The sequence below is a fragment of the Balaenoptera borealis genome (assembly GCF_965194805.1).
Source record: "Balaenoptera borealis genome assembly, chromosome: 8".
In the NCBI taxonomy this organism is placed as follows: Eukaryota; Metazoa; Chordata; class Mammalia; order Artiodactyla; family Balaenopteridae; genus Balaenoptera; species Balaenoptera borealis.
Genome location: NC_138865.1, coordinates 43,078,009 through 43,091,547, shown reverse-complemented (window position 1 = coordinate 43,091,547; position 13,539 = coordinate 43,078,009). Strand labels below are relative to the sequence as shown.

The window sequence follows — 13,539 nt, the reverse complement described above, 5'->3', positions numbered from 1 at the left end:
ATAACTCTCTACATAAGTTGGGCAGGAAAACCTCACCTTTCATCTAGAAAGATCTAATCACCCACATTTACCTGAGCGGGCGCAACTCCAACCAACCTATGGAAAGTAGGTGCGGTGAAGAAGGCCCTCTCAGTGTCTGCTGAGCCATTTCTCTGACTTCTGACAGGTGAACAGCCTGCATTAGGAAGAGTTGTTACACGTTAAAAATAAGTAAGCTGATTAAACATTGAAACTTTGCACTCCTAGCCACGGAAACGTTGAAGTCCCGCCAGGTCACTCGGCACGCTTTGCAAGGCATTAAGTTGGGGATGGGGTGAGGGCAAAAGGGAGAGAGCGGAGGTGACCACACGTACCGGGGTGCCAGATACGGAAGCCTCCACCTTTACGGCCAAATCATTTTAAAAAGCGGCATTTTCCCCTCGCCCCTTCGGCTCCCCTCCTAGAGAGCTGGACAGTCACACTCCACGCCCCAGAGTGAGCGAGTCCCAGGCCTGGGCCCGCAGGGGAGGAGCCGGGTCCCGAGCGGCTTCCTGCCGCTGGCCCCTAGCAACCCTGCCTCCCGCGGGGGGCGAGGTCTCCTCCGCCCGCAGACCCCGCCCCGCCCCGCCCCGGCTCCGCCCCTCGGCCGGTGGCCCCGGGGCGACAAGGGGAGGAGCTCGGCGGCTGGAATCGCGCCGCACGGGATCGCGCCCCGCAGCCTGGTGCCCGGCAGCCGGTCGGAGCCTGCCGTGAAGTTCGCGGTGAGTGAGTACGTCGTGGCCCGACCGACGTCCGGCCCCGGGCGGGAGCGCCGGCCGCCCTGGCCCCGGCAGGGTGGGCGCGAGTCCGCGGCGTCCCGGGCACCTTCCCCGAGCCCGGACTGCCCGCACTGCAGCGCGCCGGGCGGCCCGGGGCGGGGATCCGGGGAAGGCCGAGGGGAGAATCGGGGACTAGTTCCTGGGGACTGACCCCTTCGCCCTGTCCCCAGCCTGTGCTGCGCCGAGGACAGGTCTCGGGGACTGGAAATGGCTCTCCTAGGCCTTCTTTGTCTGCGCTGTGCGGGCCGCCCAGAGTCCACGCTGAGACTGTTCCGGCCGACTGAACTGGGGAGTCCTAACCTCAGGGAGGGAGTGCGGGCCTCACCGGGGAGACCTCGCCGAGCTGGGGGTGGCGGGATAGGGAAATCCTCAGAGGTTCTGACAGATCGGGGAAAACACAGCAAGTGGTAAGGGGAAAACGGAGTGTGGGGGAAGAGACCCTCGGTGGATGGGGTGGGGATAGAGCCCATCCTCATAGATTCAGAGATCCAGGAAGGAGCACGGGCTGCTTTTCCTAATTCAGCCAGCACACCAGAATGGCACATCTTCCTTCCTGCCACATACATAACCCTCCTTACAGCGGTGTGTGTGTGCGCTTGTGTGTGTGTGCGCTTGTGTGTGTGTTTGTCTTGCGGGGATGGGGGTAGGGAGTCGGGGACAGCCTCTAGGATAGCAGTTCTCAAACTTTTCTGGGGGGGGGTGCTCAAAAACCCCTTTACACTCTTAAAAATTAGTATACTAAGGAGCTTTTATGTGGGTTATATATTTCAATATTTGCCAAATATAACTAAAACTGAGAATTTTTTACTATATTTAGTAATGCATTTAGACATAATAGTGGACCTATTATATGTTGACATAACATATCTTTATGAAAATAACCATACTTTTCAAAACAGAACGTTACTGAGAAGAGTGGCATTGTATTAATTATATTTTTGCAAATCTCTTTAATGTCAGGTTTAATAGCAGCTAGATTTTATTTTGTTTTTCATTTGCTTTTTCATCAGCTAGATTCTTATATCTACTTCTGCATTCAGTCTGTTGCAGTATTACATGTCATATAGCCTCTGGAAAACTCCACTGTGTACTCGGGAAAATGTGAGAGTGAAAATGTCAAATAGCATCTTGACATTGTTAACGAAAGTGGTTTTGACCTTGTGGATCCCTAGAGTCCCCTGCAACACACTTTGGGAGCCACCGGTGTAGGAAATGCTTCAGAGGCTTAAATCATTGGGCCTGCTTCTTGTCTGTGATCCTTCCTCTGAATGGGAACACACACCACACCATGCATGGATGGTTAACCTCTGGTAGTTGCAACCTAGCTTGACCTCACTCTGGAAACCAAGAACTAGGTCCCCACATAAGGGATGATGAGCCCTGCTGGCCTCCTGAAAACTGGCAAGGCTCTCAGATGCCTTTGGTTATTTCTGTCCCTGCAGAGGTGACCTGTGCGTGAGTCCAGACTGTAGCAGTGATGTGGCACACAGGACCCACACGTTCGGAGACGTGCCCATGGGGACCCCGTGCCAAGTGTGGAGGGGTTTGTGCGAGAGTTTGCAAGCGTTTGAGAAGTGATTTGCAAAGGAACAGGGAGGCGTGTTGTTGCCTTCCTGTCCTCCGTGATCACTTCTGTTTGTGGTTGAGCAGCCTTGAGTTTATTGGGATATGACTGGTGAATAAGAGCACCCAGTCTTGGTGCTCTTTCACTTTCCACTTTGAGAGGGGTGTCCCTGTGAGTGGCCCTTCCTCAGCCTCTGCCAGAGCCCATTGTCCTGCATGCTGCTGTGTGGTAGGTGGGATCACTCACTGGATTACTTCCGTGGCTCCTTGTTCTGTCAGCACAAATTCCAGATAGAAATTACATACATATTTAGCCTTATAAATGTTTGGAAGACAGACATAACAAATTATCAACAGTAGCCAGTTCTGGACAGTGGAGTCAGAAGGAAGGCAGGGAACTTATCTTTGTTACTCTTTGTGGTAACATATGTCGGCCTGACTTGCAGCATTCATGTATTGCTTTTACAACCTGAAAACAAAACAAAAAACTAAAATCCCAACAACCTATACTTTTTCAAGGAAGATAGGATTATTTCTGTTAGACTGTTACCATCACTCCCTCTCTCCTGATAAAGCAAATTACTGCATCCCATTTCTAAACTAGTATATATGATACTAGTATATATTAACTCAAAATAATATTGAGAGAGAGAGCCCTCTCAGATCAAAGCATTTTACTGAACAATATTTGTTTTACGTAAGCCCCTGTCCAAGGTTAGAAGCACTGGATCAGACTGTTTTCTTTTCGAATTTTTGAATTTTATTTTACTTATTTTTTTATACAGCAGGTTCTTATTAGTCATCCATTTCATACACATCAGTGTATACATGTCGATCCCAATCACCCAATTCATCCCACCACCACCACCCCGCCGCTTTTCCCCCTTGGTGTCCATACGTTTGTTCGCTACATCTGTGTCTCTATTTCTGCCCTGCAAACCGGTTCATCTGTACCATTTTTCTAGGTTCCACATATATGCGTTAATATACGATATTTGTTTTTCTCTTTCTGACTTACTTCACTCTGTGTGACAGTCTCTAGGTCCATCCACGCAGATCAGACTGTTTTTTAATGGACTATTGTGCAGCCCTTAAACTGATGTAAAACGCTGTTTCATGAAATGTCATGAAGCACAGTTTTAAAATCGAAAAACATGTTACCCAAGACTGTTTCTCTGTGATCCTACCATGACGAGGAGAGAAAGCATGTGCGTGTATGTACAGATGTGCACACGCATGGACAGAGGCAAAGGATGTGCCAAACGCTGGGTGGTTTTTCTCTTGGTGGTGGGGTACAGTGGGTTTTTAATTCTCTTCACTTTGCTTATTAATATTTTCTAGCAAGTACTAAACAAGTATTAAAATTGACTTGACCGGACTTCCCTGGTGACGCAGTGGTTAAGAAACCACCTGCCAAGGCAGGGGACACGGGTTTGAGCCCTGGTCTGGGAAGATCCCACATGCCGCGGAGCAACTAAGCCTGCGCACCACAACTACCGAGCCTGTGCTCTAGAGCACGCGAGCCACAACTACTGAGCCCGCGTGCCACAACTACTGAAGCCCTCGCACCTAGAGCCTGTGCTCCACAACAAGAGAAGCCACCACAATGAGAAGCCTGCGCGCAGCAACGAAGACCCAACGCAGCCAAATATAAATAAATAAAATAAATTTAAAAAAAAATTGACTTGACCAAAAATAACCCCTACAGTTATTTGTACATTGAGGGCAACATAGTTGGCTTCGTTTTTCTTAGACTGACTTAACCACCGACTCGGCCAGTAGCAGACCCCTGCTACTCCCTTCCTCCCAGTGGGAAATGGAGAAAGAAGTATGGAGCGAGAGGCATGGGGAACCGAAAACAGCCCTTAGTTATGTTGTGCAGTGTCTACTTCCGCCTGTGGAGTCAGCTCCAGCCTCAGCCCTGCCCGCTCCCTCCAACTGACCTAGAGGTTAGAATGTTCTTATCTGATCAGCCCCATCACCTGAGAAGCCATCAGCTGACCATCTCCACAGACTGAATGGCCTTCATTTCTTTTTTAGCCATTTTTAATGGAAAATTGCAGACATCCAAAGAAGTGGAGAGTGTAAACCCCCCGCTTCAACAATTATGAACATTAGCATTTGACCAATCTTGTTTCATCTGGACCTTTCCTCAAACTCACTTCTTTTTTTCCCTCTTCCAGGAGTTAGCAGCTTCATTTTCAACTGTATAAACTAACAAAGTATCTTTGTTGTGTCTTTTAGTAACAAGCATGTACTAACTGCTGTAACAAAATCTTAAAACTCTTCTGTCCTAATGTCAGCACAACGGAACCCCGGGGCAGACTTTGAACACTTGCTGTGTGGTCCCCCTTCTCTGCTTCTGCATTTGCTCTCCTCTCTGCCTTCTGGGCTAAATCAGTCTTCCCTCTTTCCTTCTCCCAATTCTCCTCTGTTAAGCCTTTCTCAACTCCCTTAGTTATAGCTGTCACTTTCCTCTGACCTCTCTTATGACCCTTAGCATATTATAGTTCTTTGCGAGCTTATCTCAGTCTCCTTAGATCATAATCTTCATGTAAAACAAGATTTTCCTTATCTCCCTTTCTCCTATGCTACTTAAAAATGCTTAATGCAAAGAAGATGCTCAAGAAATAGATGCTAAATTAATTTAAATTGATTAAGTTCATTGGAGAAAAATTTTGATTACAAAAGAAATGCATTATGTTCAAAGGAAAAATTTCAGATATTGCCTAGGACCACGAACATTTTATCTCACCTGCAAGATTTTTAAAGATTTTAAAGTACTGCAACAAAAAGAATCTTCAATTTGAGCCAGTATAAAGAAGACATCTTTTTTTTTTTTTTTTTTTTTTTGAGGAAAATGGTCTTTCTTTATGGTCTGTTGTCATTTTTTTCACATATATCTGGAGCGTTTAGGTCTTCTCTTATTCTAGAATGCTTTTTTTTCCCTTGGTAGGGAAGAGTGACTCTGACAACATTTTAGAATATCTATTATGTTTTAAGATGTAGGTTTAAATCTTCAGTAGAAGAAATTGGCTGCATTTAGGGTCCGCACGCCCCATGAAGTAAGTTGCTATCGATCTCATGAATAACGGCAGCTCACAGGTATAGAGTTGCTCCCAGTGTACACCATCTCTTCATCTATTGCCTCCTTTAATTATCACAGTGGCCCTTGTGAGCTGGGCAGGGCAGTGCAGGGCAGCTCTTGTTGCCTTAAATCTGCACAGAAGTAAACTGAGGCTTAGGCAGATAGAGTGAATCTTGTCTACGGCAGAAAGTGGCAGAGTCTGATTTTAAGTGTAGATTGGAAACCAAAGGGCTTTGGGATTGAATGTTGGGAACATGCAAAGACGGGAAACTCCCTCTCTCTAAGCACTACATATATTTGGGAGCCAGACCAGGTTCTTGAAGTAAGTGTGTATATCCTACTGCGTAGAACTATCAAAGTGATATCATGCTCTCTGAACCAATCACTTCCCAGATTCCTCAGGTTCTGCTTTAGTCTTTGTCGTGGAAGTTAATCCACTTTCTGATGAACTGGCAAGGCTGCTGTGCGCGTGTGCTGCTGGGGTTCTCTCTCATTCTCTTTTCGTGACTTAAGGAGAACTCTGGGGAAGCCCATCTTTGAACAGTGTGAATTGCCTGAGCTGTTGCTCAGACTGACGTGTATGGAACGCTTAATTATTCCTTAACCTCGTCATCCTTTCGTGGCCATTACTGTAAAAGTACAAAGCAAATTATACACATTGTGGCCTAGTTCATGAAGAAGGCGTGTCGGTCGAAGAAAGTGTCCTCCTACAGGATTGCCAGGTTTGAATTTTTGGTTGAGAAGCGGAGAAGTGAACGAATCATTGTGGACAGTCGGTTACATGCAAGAGCTACGCAGACATGCGCAGGACAGTTCTATAATAGTGGTGGGATCAAGACCAGCCTCCAGACTGGTCTTAAGAATTGCTGTGTTTCATAAAAGCCTTATTTGCTTAGATAAGGAATCAGTTACATTTTAAGGGTTGGTGAAGCCTGGTGATGGGTTTTTGACATCAACCCATACTTTAAAAGTTATCTGTCATACAAATTTTGCCAAAATCAAGGATATTTTAGGGGAAATTAGAGGTTGACTATCTAGTCCTCGCGTATGTACCTTAGAGTTTGAAGATTGTTTTAAAGTGAGACTTAACTTTTTTAATCCATTTGGTTAATGTGGGTTTTTGGATGAGGAGTGGCTATAAAATGCTATGCCTATTTGGAAGCAGCAGGGTGTGAGGAAGTTGGCCTTGACATCAGGGGCCCTGGGTTTCACTCCCAATCTGGCCACTGACCACAGGGCATTGGCAAGTTACCCTCTCTGATCCTCAGTCTTCTCATCTGTATAATGGGATGGTAGTCCCTATCTCACAGTTGCTGAGGGACCATATTAGACAATGTGGATAAGGTATCTGGCCCTCCACGGGCACTCGGCACATGTCAGCAGGCTGCAGTGCCCATGGAGTGATATAGCGCTCATGGCAGAATGCCTGTCCAAACTTCTCTCAGCCCAGACCTCCTGAGCTCCTGGCGCATATATGCTGCTGCTTGCTGTTCCTCTTCATCCCAGATTCCCCATGTCTAAAACCGACATCCCGGTTCCCATTGTGGTCATTGGCTCTGCCAGTTTGCCCAAATGAGGAACACAGGAGCTATCCCAGATCCCTCTTTCTTCCTCACCCACCCTCAGTCCATTCTCCTTTCTTAACTCTCCCTGGGATCTATTGCCCCTGCCCCCTTCTTCCGACTTGATGACTGTAGTAGCACCATAACCTGCCTCCCTGACACCAATCTAGCATCCTTCCCCCAAGTCAGCTCTTACCACTACCAGAGTGATCTCTGAAAATCAAATCAGGTCTTGAAGATTCCAGCTTACAATCTTTTAATGCGCCTCCTTGTCTTCAGGATAAATCCGAGCCTTTCTGCGAGGTCCCTCATGATGTGGGCCCCGCCCCTCCCTTTCCCTCTCCTCTTAGCCCTGCCCGTCGTGAACCCTGTCTTTCGTCCACATGGAACTGCTTTATGGCTCCCACAGGGTCACACTTCTGCACCTTTACATGTGCTGTTTTCTCTGCCTGGAATATTTTTTCCCTGACTCCCTCCCTCGTTGTAGTTCTGGAAGGCTCGTGCATGGCGTGCCTGTCCCTGGAGGTCTTCCTGACCCCCTCCCATACTGGATTAGGTGCTATCCCTAGATGCTTTTTTTTTTTTTTTTTTTTTTGGCTGCACCGTGCAATGTGCAGGCTCTTAGTTCCCCAACCAGGGATCGAACCTGTGCCCCCTGCAGTGGAAGCTCGGAGCCCTAACCACTGGACCACCAAGGAATTCCAGCACCCCTAGGTGCTTCTTTATCGCTCTCCATCCACTGCTGCAGTAGCATGGACTGCTTGATAGTCTAATAAACTCCTGACCAGTCTGTGTGTGTGACTGAAGAGCAAGGGGACTCATCTCTTTATCCCATCAATGTCAAATCAGTGTCTATCAATGTCAAATGTATGAATGAATCTGGGTCAGTCCCTTTTCTTAGACAAGCCAGCGAGGCCCAGGTAGTGGATGTGTCATGGTCGAATGCTACTCTATTACTTGTCACATCTCTGACCCAATGAAATGGCCATTGCGTGTAGATGCCATGCCACTCTGTGGGCCACTGAGATGGGACTAGAGCATCATTGCTTAAGAGCTGGGCTTAAGGCCAGATGGACGTTCCCTCCATCTGGGTTGAGTTCCCTCTCAGCACGCCTGCAACCTGGCTGCAGCTTCCCAGCTCCTAACCACATGGCTATACCACTGCGGGGAAAGAACGTGCTGGTCAGAAAACAGGAGCTTCAGGTCCTCCCGGCAGCTGCCTTTCTTCTCGAAAACCAAGAAACATAGGCTTATACCTCAAGCTTCTGGGAACTTTATTAGTACGAGTCATCATTCTTGGGTCTGAGCAGTGCTGAAGTGGGTTGGGGCAGATGACCTCAGAAACATGGTGAATTCATGGAGAGAAATGCTGCCCTGTGAGACCTCCGGCAGCCTGACACCCAGCCTTTCGTGGTGACACTCTTTCTAATTCCTAAAATTTGAGTTAGGAAAGTTTGTTACCAAGGATCTACGAAATGAGTTTGGAGCTTGAGGAAATCACGCCACTCTTAAAGGATGGCTATCGACCAGGCCTGCTCTGTAATGCTAGTAACAACTACAGTTGCTGCCCCCTCGCGCCCCCTACTCTCAGGACTTAAATGCAGTAGGACTTCGGGTCTCTGCAGGCATCATTTTTGAAGCCCTGCTGGCGACGGTGGGTTGCTGCAGGGTAGGGGACCCACAGTCTGAGAAGGGGCTGAGGACTGGCCTTAACGAGGAGAGGATGAGGTCAGGAACTGAGAACTGGCCAGGACACCTGCTTCTGAGGGGGTCCTGCCCTGCTTCTTCCTTTACTTTCTGGACAAATGTTTCATGACCCCACAATGACTTTCCTTTCTCAGTGCATCTCCGGAATAATAAATCTGAAGTTCACCAAGACTTTTTGTGAAACTCTGTTTATATTAGCCCATAGTGATACCAGAAAATAAAGGTAACTATTTCTGTTCTTTGGAGTTTGTGCTACTGCAGTTAATTTAAAATGAGCTTAAAGGATGTGTCAGGCAAGTTTTCTCTTTTGGGAATTTCATATGATGTTGTGCTGTCTTGGCCACTGAGCCTGGAATAGGGGAGCCCCAAAGGGGCAGGGGCTCTGGTCCCCCAAATCCTGACCATTACCTTTGGCAGTGGTTATGCACATCTGCTGAGTGAGTCATGATCATTTTTATGATACATCCTGAAAATTTCCAGTGTTACTTAATGAAGTTCAGAGAAACAGAAGGGTTAGATTTCAGGAAGTAGCTACTTTTTAAATGACAACCTAATGTTTTCATATTATGAGTTAATATCTTACCAAATCTAAATTCTGATGTTGGAAATGTACAATTTAAACCAAGTGTAAAGTTAGGAGAGTACTTTGTAGTGTGTCCTTAGTCAGAGTTCCTACAGTGGCTGACTCTGCTACTTCCAACCTCAATCTTTTCCTTTTCTGCCCTCGCTCACCCTGCTCTGGCCTCCTTGCCTTCCCTCAGACCCACCTCAGGACCTTTGCACATGATCTGACCCCTCCTCAAGATTGCACTGAGCTTGCCCCCTCACTTCCTTCAAGCTTGTTCTCAAGTGGCTCCATATCAGTGAGGCCTTCTTTGATCTCCTGATACCCTTCACGGCCGACACTCCTTAGTGCCCTGTCCTGCTTTATCCACAGAACTGGTCGCAGTCTGACGTTCTGCTTCTATGTTTGTTTATTGTTTAGTCTATCTCCCTCCACTGAAATGGAAGCACCGTGAGGGGGCTTTGTCAATTTTGTTCCCGGGTGCATCCCTGGTGCCTAAAACAGTTCCCGGCACATATTATGGAGTTAACATAAATATGTGTTGAACAAATGAATGAATGAAACATAGAAGTTTTTCACCCATAGGGGACTTTTTAGGTCATCAAGTAACCTTATGTTACAGACTGGGAAACTGAGGCACAGAAAGGTTATGTGGCTTATTCAGAATGAAACTGAATCATTTAGGTTATAGCTCTTTTTAGAACTCTAGGAATATATGTGGAGCATTCTGGTCAGTGGTCCAGGATGAGACAAAAGAGTTAGTGAAAACAGACTGATAACTTAAAATTTTAGCAAAAAGTGACAAATTATTGTGTGATGGCAAAGCTTTTTGAAAGCAGAGTCTTGTTGACTTTTGTGGTGTAAAGTGCACTTTGCATTAATTAGTGCCCAAGAAAAATGTGTTGATGGATTTGGTTATACTGTTATAAAGTCATTCTTTCTCTAAGACCCTCCTTCTGCACTGAGACAGGAGGGACAGAGGCAAGGCACAACCTTTAAAAGAATGACATATCCTGAGGATACGACAACAACTGGTTAGAACCAACTAGGTCCTAGATGGCAGAAGATTTAACTTCCCGTAGACCTTGAGCCTCATTGTACACTCATTGTAATATATTAGCATATGCTAAACAACACACCGCCAGGCACCATGACAGTTCTGAGGCCAACCATGAAAGGCCAAAAAGTGGGTGGTGCCCCAATTCCTGGAAATCCCCGCCCCCTCTCCAAGATAGAATATTCCACTCGTTAGCGTATGGAATTGCCCAGCGCGTAGAAACTAATCAGCCCCACACTTCAGGGGCTGCTCTCACTTTCCAAGAGGACCCCATCCCCTGGGGCTGCTTCTTTCTATGGAGTGTGTACCTCTGTAAATAAACCCACTTTCACTTTACTATGGCTCACTCACTTGGCCAGCCATACCAAGGACTCTAGGCCTGGGACATGACCGTTCTCTCATGCCCCATTTTTCCTACAACAGTACTACTCTTTTTCCTTTTTTTTTTTTTTTTTTCTTTTTCATTCTCTCCCAAAATAGACAATTGCACTTATGGCTTTAAAATTCTTTTGGTTACAAGTATCACATTTAAGAGATTTTTGTGTGTTTTTGGTGTGTGTGTATTTTTTTTTTTTTTCAATACTTTTATGAACAGCTAAGAAGATCAAAGAAGTGACTTGGTCTCTGGGCTATTCAGAGCTATTCAGAGCTATTCAGCTATTCCATTTTTCCAGATGCGTCTGCATCAAATAAAGCAAAGAACTAATATTTCTAGCTCTCCGCTTCGTAAAAGAACCGAGTTGACAAGCCATGGTGGTTTGCTGGCCTGAATGGTTCTGACCTCAATCTTGTTTATAGACATCCTTGGAATCTCACTTTTGACAAGAAGTTGTTTGTAAGTAGCATGATGTTTAGATACACAACAGTCAGTTTGGGGGTGCGGCCAATTAATTTCTCTTTAAACAGAAAAAAATGAAGCACAGCTAATCTTTTTAGTGAACTGAAGTAAACCCTAAAAGATGCAGTGATACTGCTTTAACTTTGGAGTTGGAAGCCATGAAAATTCAGGGAAGGTATATTTAGGAAAATGTGAGAAGAGAGGAAGAGAGGTGGGTAAACCACATGAATACAGAAGAAACCTCTTTCTGCTGTTAGCATAGATTTAAAAAATCTACTCTTGTGTGTCTTTAGATATCCTAAATAAACAATTCTGAGGGCGTGTCGTCTGTACATTAGACCACAGAGCAGTGATTCTCAACTAATCACCTGAAGGCTCTTTCAAACTATCCTAACTCTCCAGGAAACTGATTGCACACAATCTCCACCCCACCCCCTTAACTTTATTCTCCCCATCCCATTACTGACGGGAATTCTGCTGCCCACGGTTACGCCTCTGCTCTGCTCTTTCCCACTGATGCGTGGAAATCCTGTGGTTGGTGGCAGGGCCCATTCATATGCATGCCTCTTTCTCTATCATAAGACAACCTAAGAGGATTCAACTCCAACAGCATAAGCAGCTAAATCTTAGATTTATATACTCCAAAGGCTGGAAAAAGACCCGAAAACGTGACTCTTATTTTATCTGATCGTTGGCATTTAGCTAAAATCAGTCGACTCTTCCAAACATCTCTACAAATCTGGCTGTACCCAACAGGCATCATGACTGTCAGCTGGGGTATAGTCCCAGGCGATCCTCTAGCACGAGCAGTGGTTTAGCATTGTACTGTCCATATGCTGTACTCGGGCTCCCTCACAAAACCCATTTGCAAGACTGCTGCCTGGGCTTGGAAATGGTCTGGGTTACAGGTAGCAAAGCTCACTGACCCCAGTGGGGATTTTGCCTGTGAGGTAAGCTAATTGGTCACTTACTTTGCTATAACCAACTAGGTTCACAGTGCACCTGAGCATGGGGTCAAACTGTGCGTTAGATTTTAGGGCTCCCTTCAGGTAAAGGGGAATCTTACAGACTGCAAGTCTCAAGATCAGGTAGAGGCCACAGTCAGTCCTTGCCTCTCCAGGACTACAGAGCTGAGTCTCATCCGCAGGAATAGTTCAGTGAAAGATGAGAACATTTGGTCACCAGAGGCCATCTTAGTGACCCTCGGTTTGCCCTTTCTGGCAGACAGGGAGTTTACAAAAGAAGAAATTCAGATTCTAACAGAGGGATGGAAAGGTATTCACCTTCACTAGCAATTAGAGAAATGCCCAAGGTTAGCTTTTTAATCTCTCAATTTGGCAAAAGGTAAAAACCAATTATATTGCCTGGTTTAGGCACCTTCATTTACTCACTGCTTCAGAGGAGGGTCATAAAATTGGTACAGCCTTTCCCTGGCAACCTGGTGATGTGCAACCCAATGGAGATAGCAAATCCTTTCACCCAGCTGTCCTACTTCTAGGAACTGAAAGGTACGAGTTTATTTTAGGGAAATGGATTAAGGACCTATTTGAAGAAATGTATACGAAAGTTGCAAGCGTTATTTGAATGTTAATACTTGGAAACAACCTACCTATTTTAATAATAAGAGATTTAAATAAACTATATCTGAATGATAGATTTTTATGGTGTAGTTAAATGTGATATAAAATATCACATGATGGCTCTATAAAGATGTTTGTGGTCTACTGCTGAGTGGAAAAAAAAGCAACTTACAAAACAATGTGAGGTCTAATCATTTTTCTAAAATCCAAGTACATTTAAAAGTCATGTTAAATGAAACTCCAAACCATGGTATTACAGATGACTTTCATTTTCTTCTTTTTGTTCACTTGCATTTTCTTTTTCTTTTCTTTTTTTTTTGTGAGTTGTGTGTTTTTTTTAAAAATTAGGTTCTACTTCTATACATAAGTGTGATCTGATCATACAGTATTTGTCTTTCTCTGACTCATTTCACTTAGCATAATGTCTTCAAAGTCCATGTTGTCACAAATGGTAGGATTACCTCATTTTTTTTTTAAGTTTTTTTTCTTTTAATTAATTAATTATTTTATTTTTGGCTGCATTGGGTCTTCGTTTCTGTGCGAGGGCTTTTTCTACTTGCGGCGTGCGGGGGCCACTCTTCATCGCGGTGCGCGGGCCTCTCAGTGTCGCAGCCTCTCTTGTTGCGGAGCACAAGCTCCAGACGCACAGGCTCAGTAGTTGTGGCTCACGGGCCTAGTTGCTCCGCGGCATGTGGGATCTTCCCAGACCAGGGCTCGAACCCGTGTCCCCTGCATTGGCAGGCAGATTCTCAACCACTGCGCCACCAGGGAAGCCCCTTACC

General features: G+C 45.7%; 1 protein-coding gene across 1 annotated transcript in view; it reads left to right on the top strand.

Moving 5' to 3' along the window:
* The first annotated feature begins 612 nt into the window (after positions 1-612).
* ACO1 (aconitase 1) overlaps positions 613-13,539 on the top strand; it is a 59,094-nt gene continuing 46,167 nt past the window's right edge. The window contains exon 1 of the mRNA XM_082402426.1: positions 613-740. The gene's annotated coding sequence lies outside the window, so the exon portion shown is untranslated. The remainder of the gene's footprint in view (positions 741-13,539) is intronic.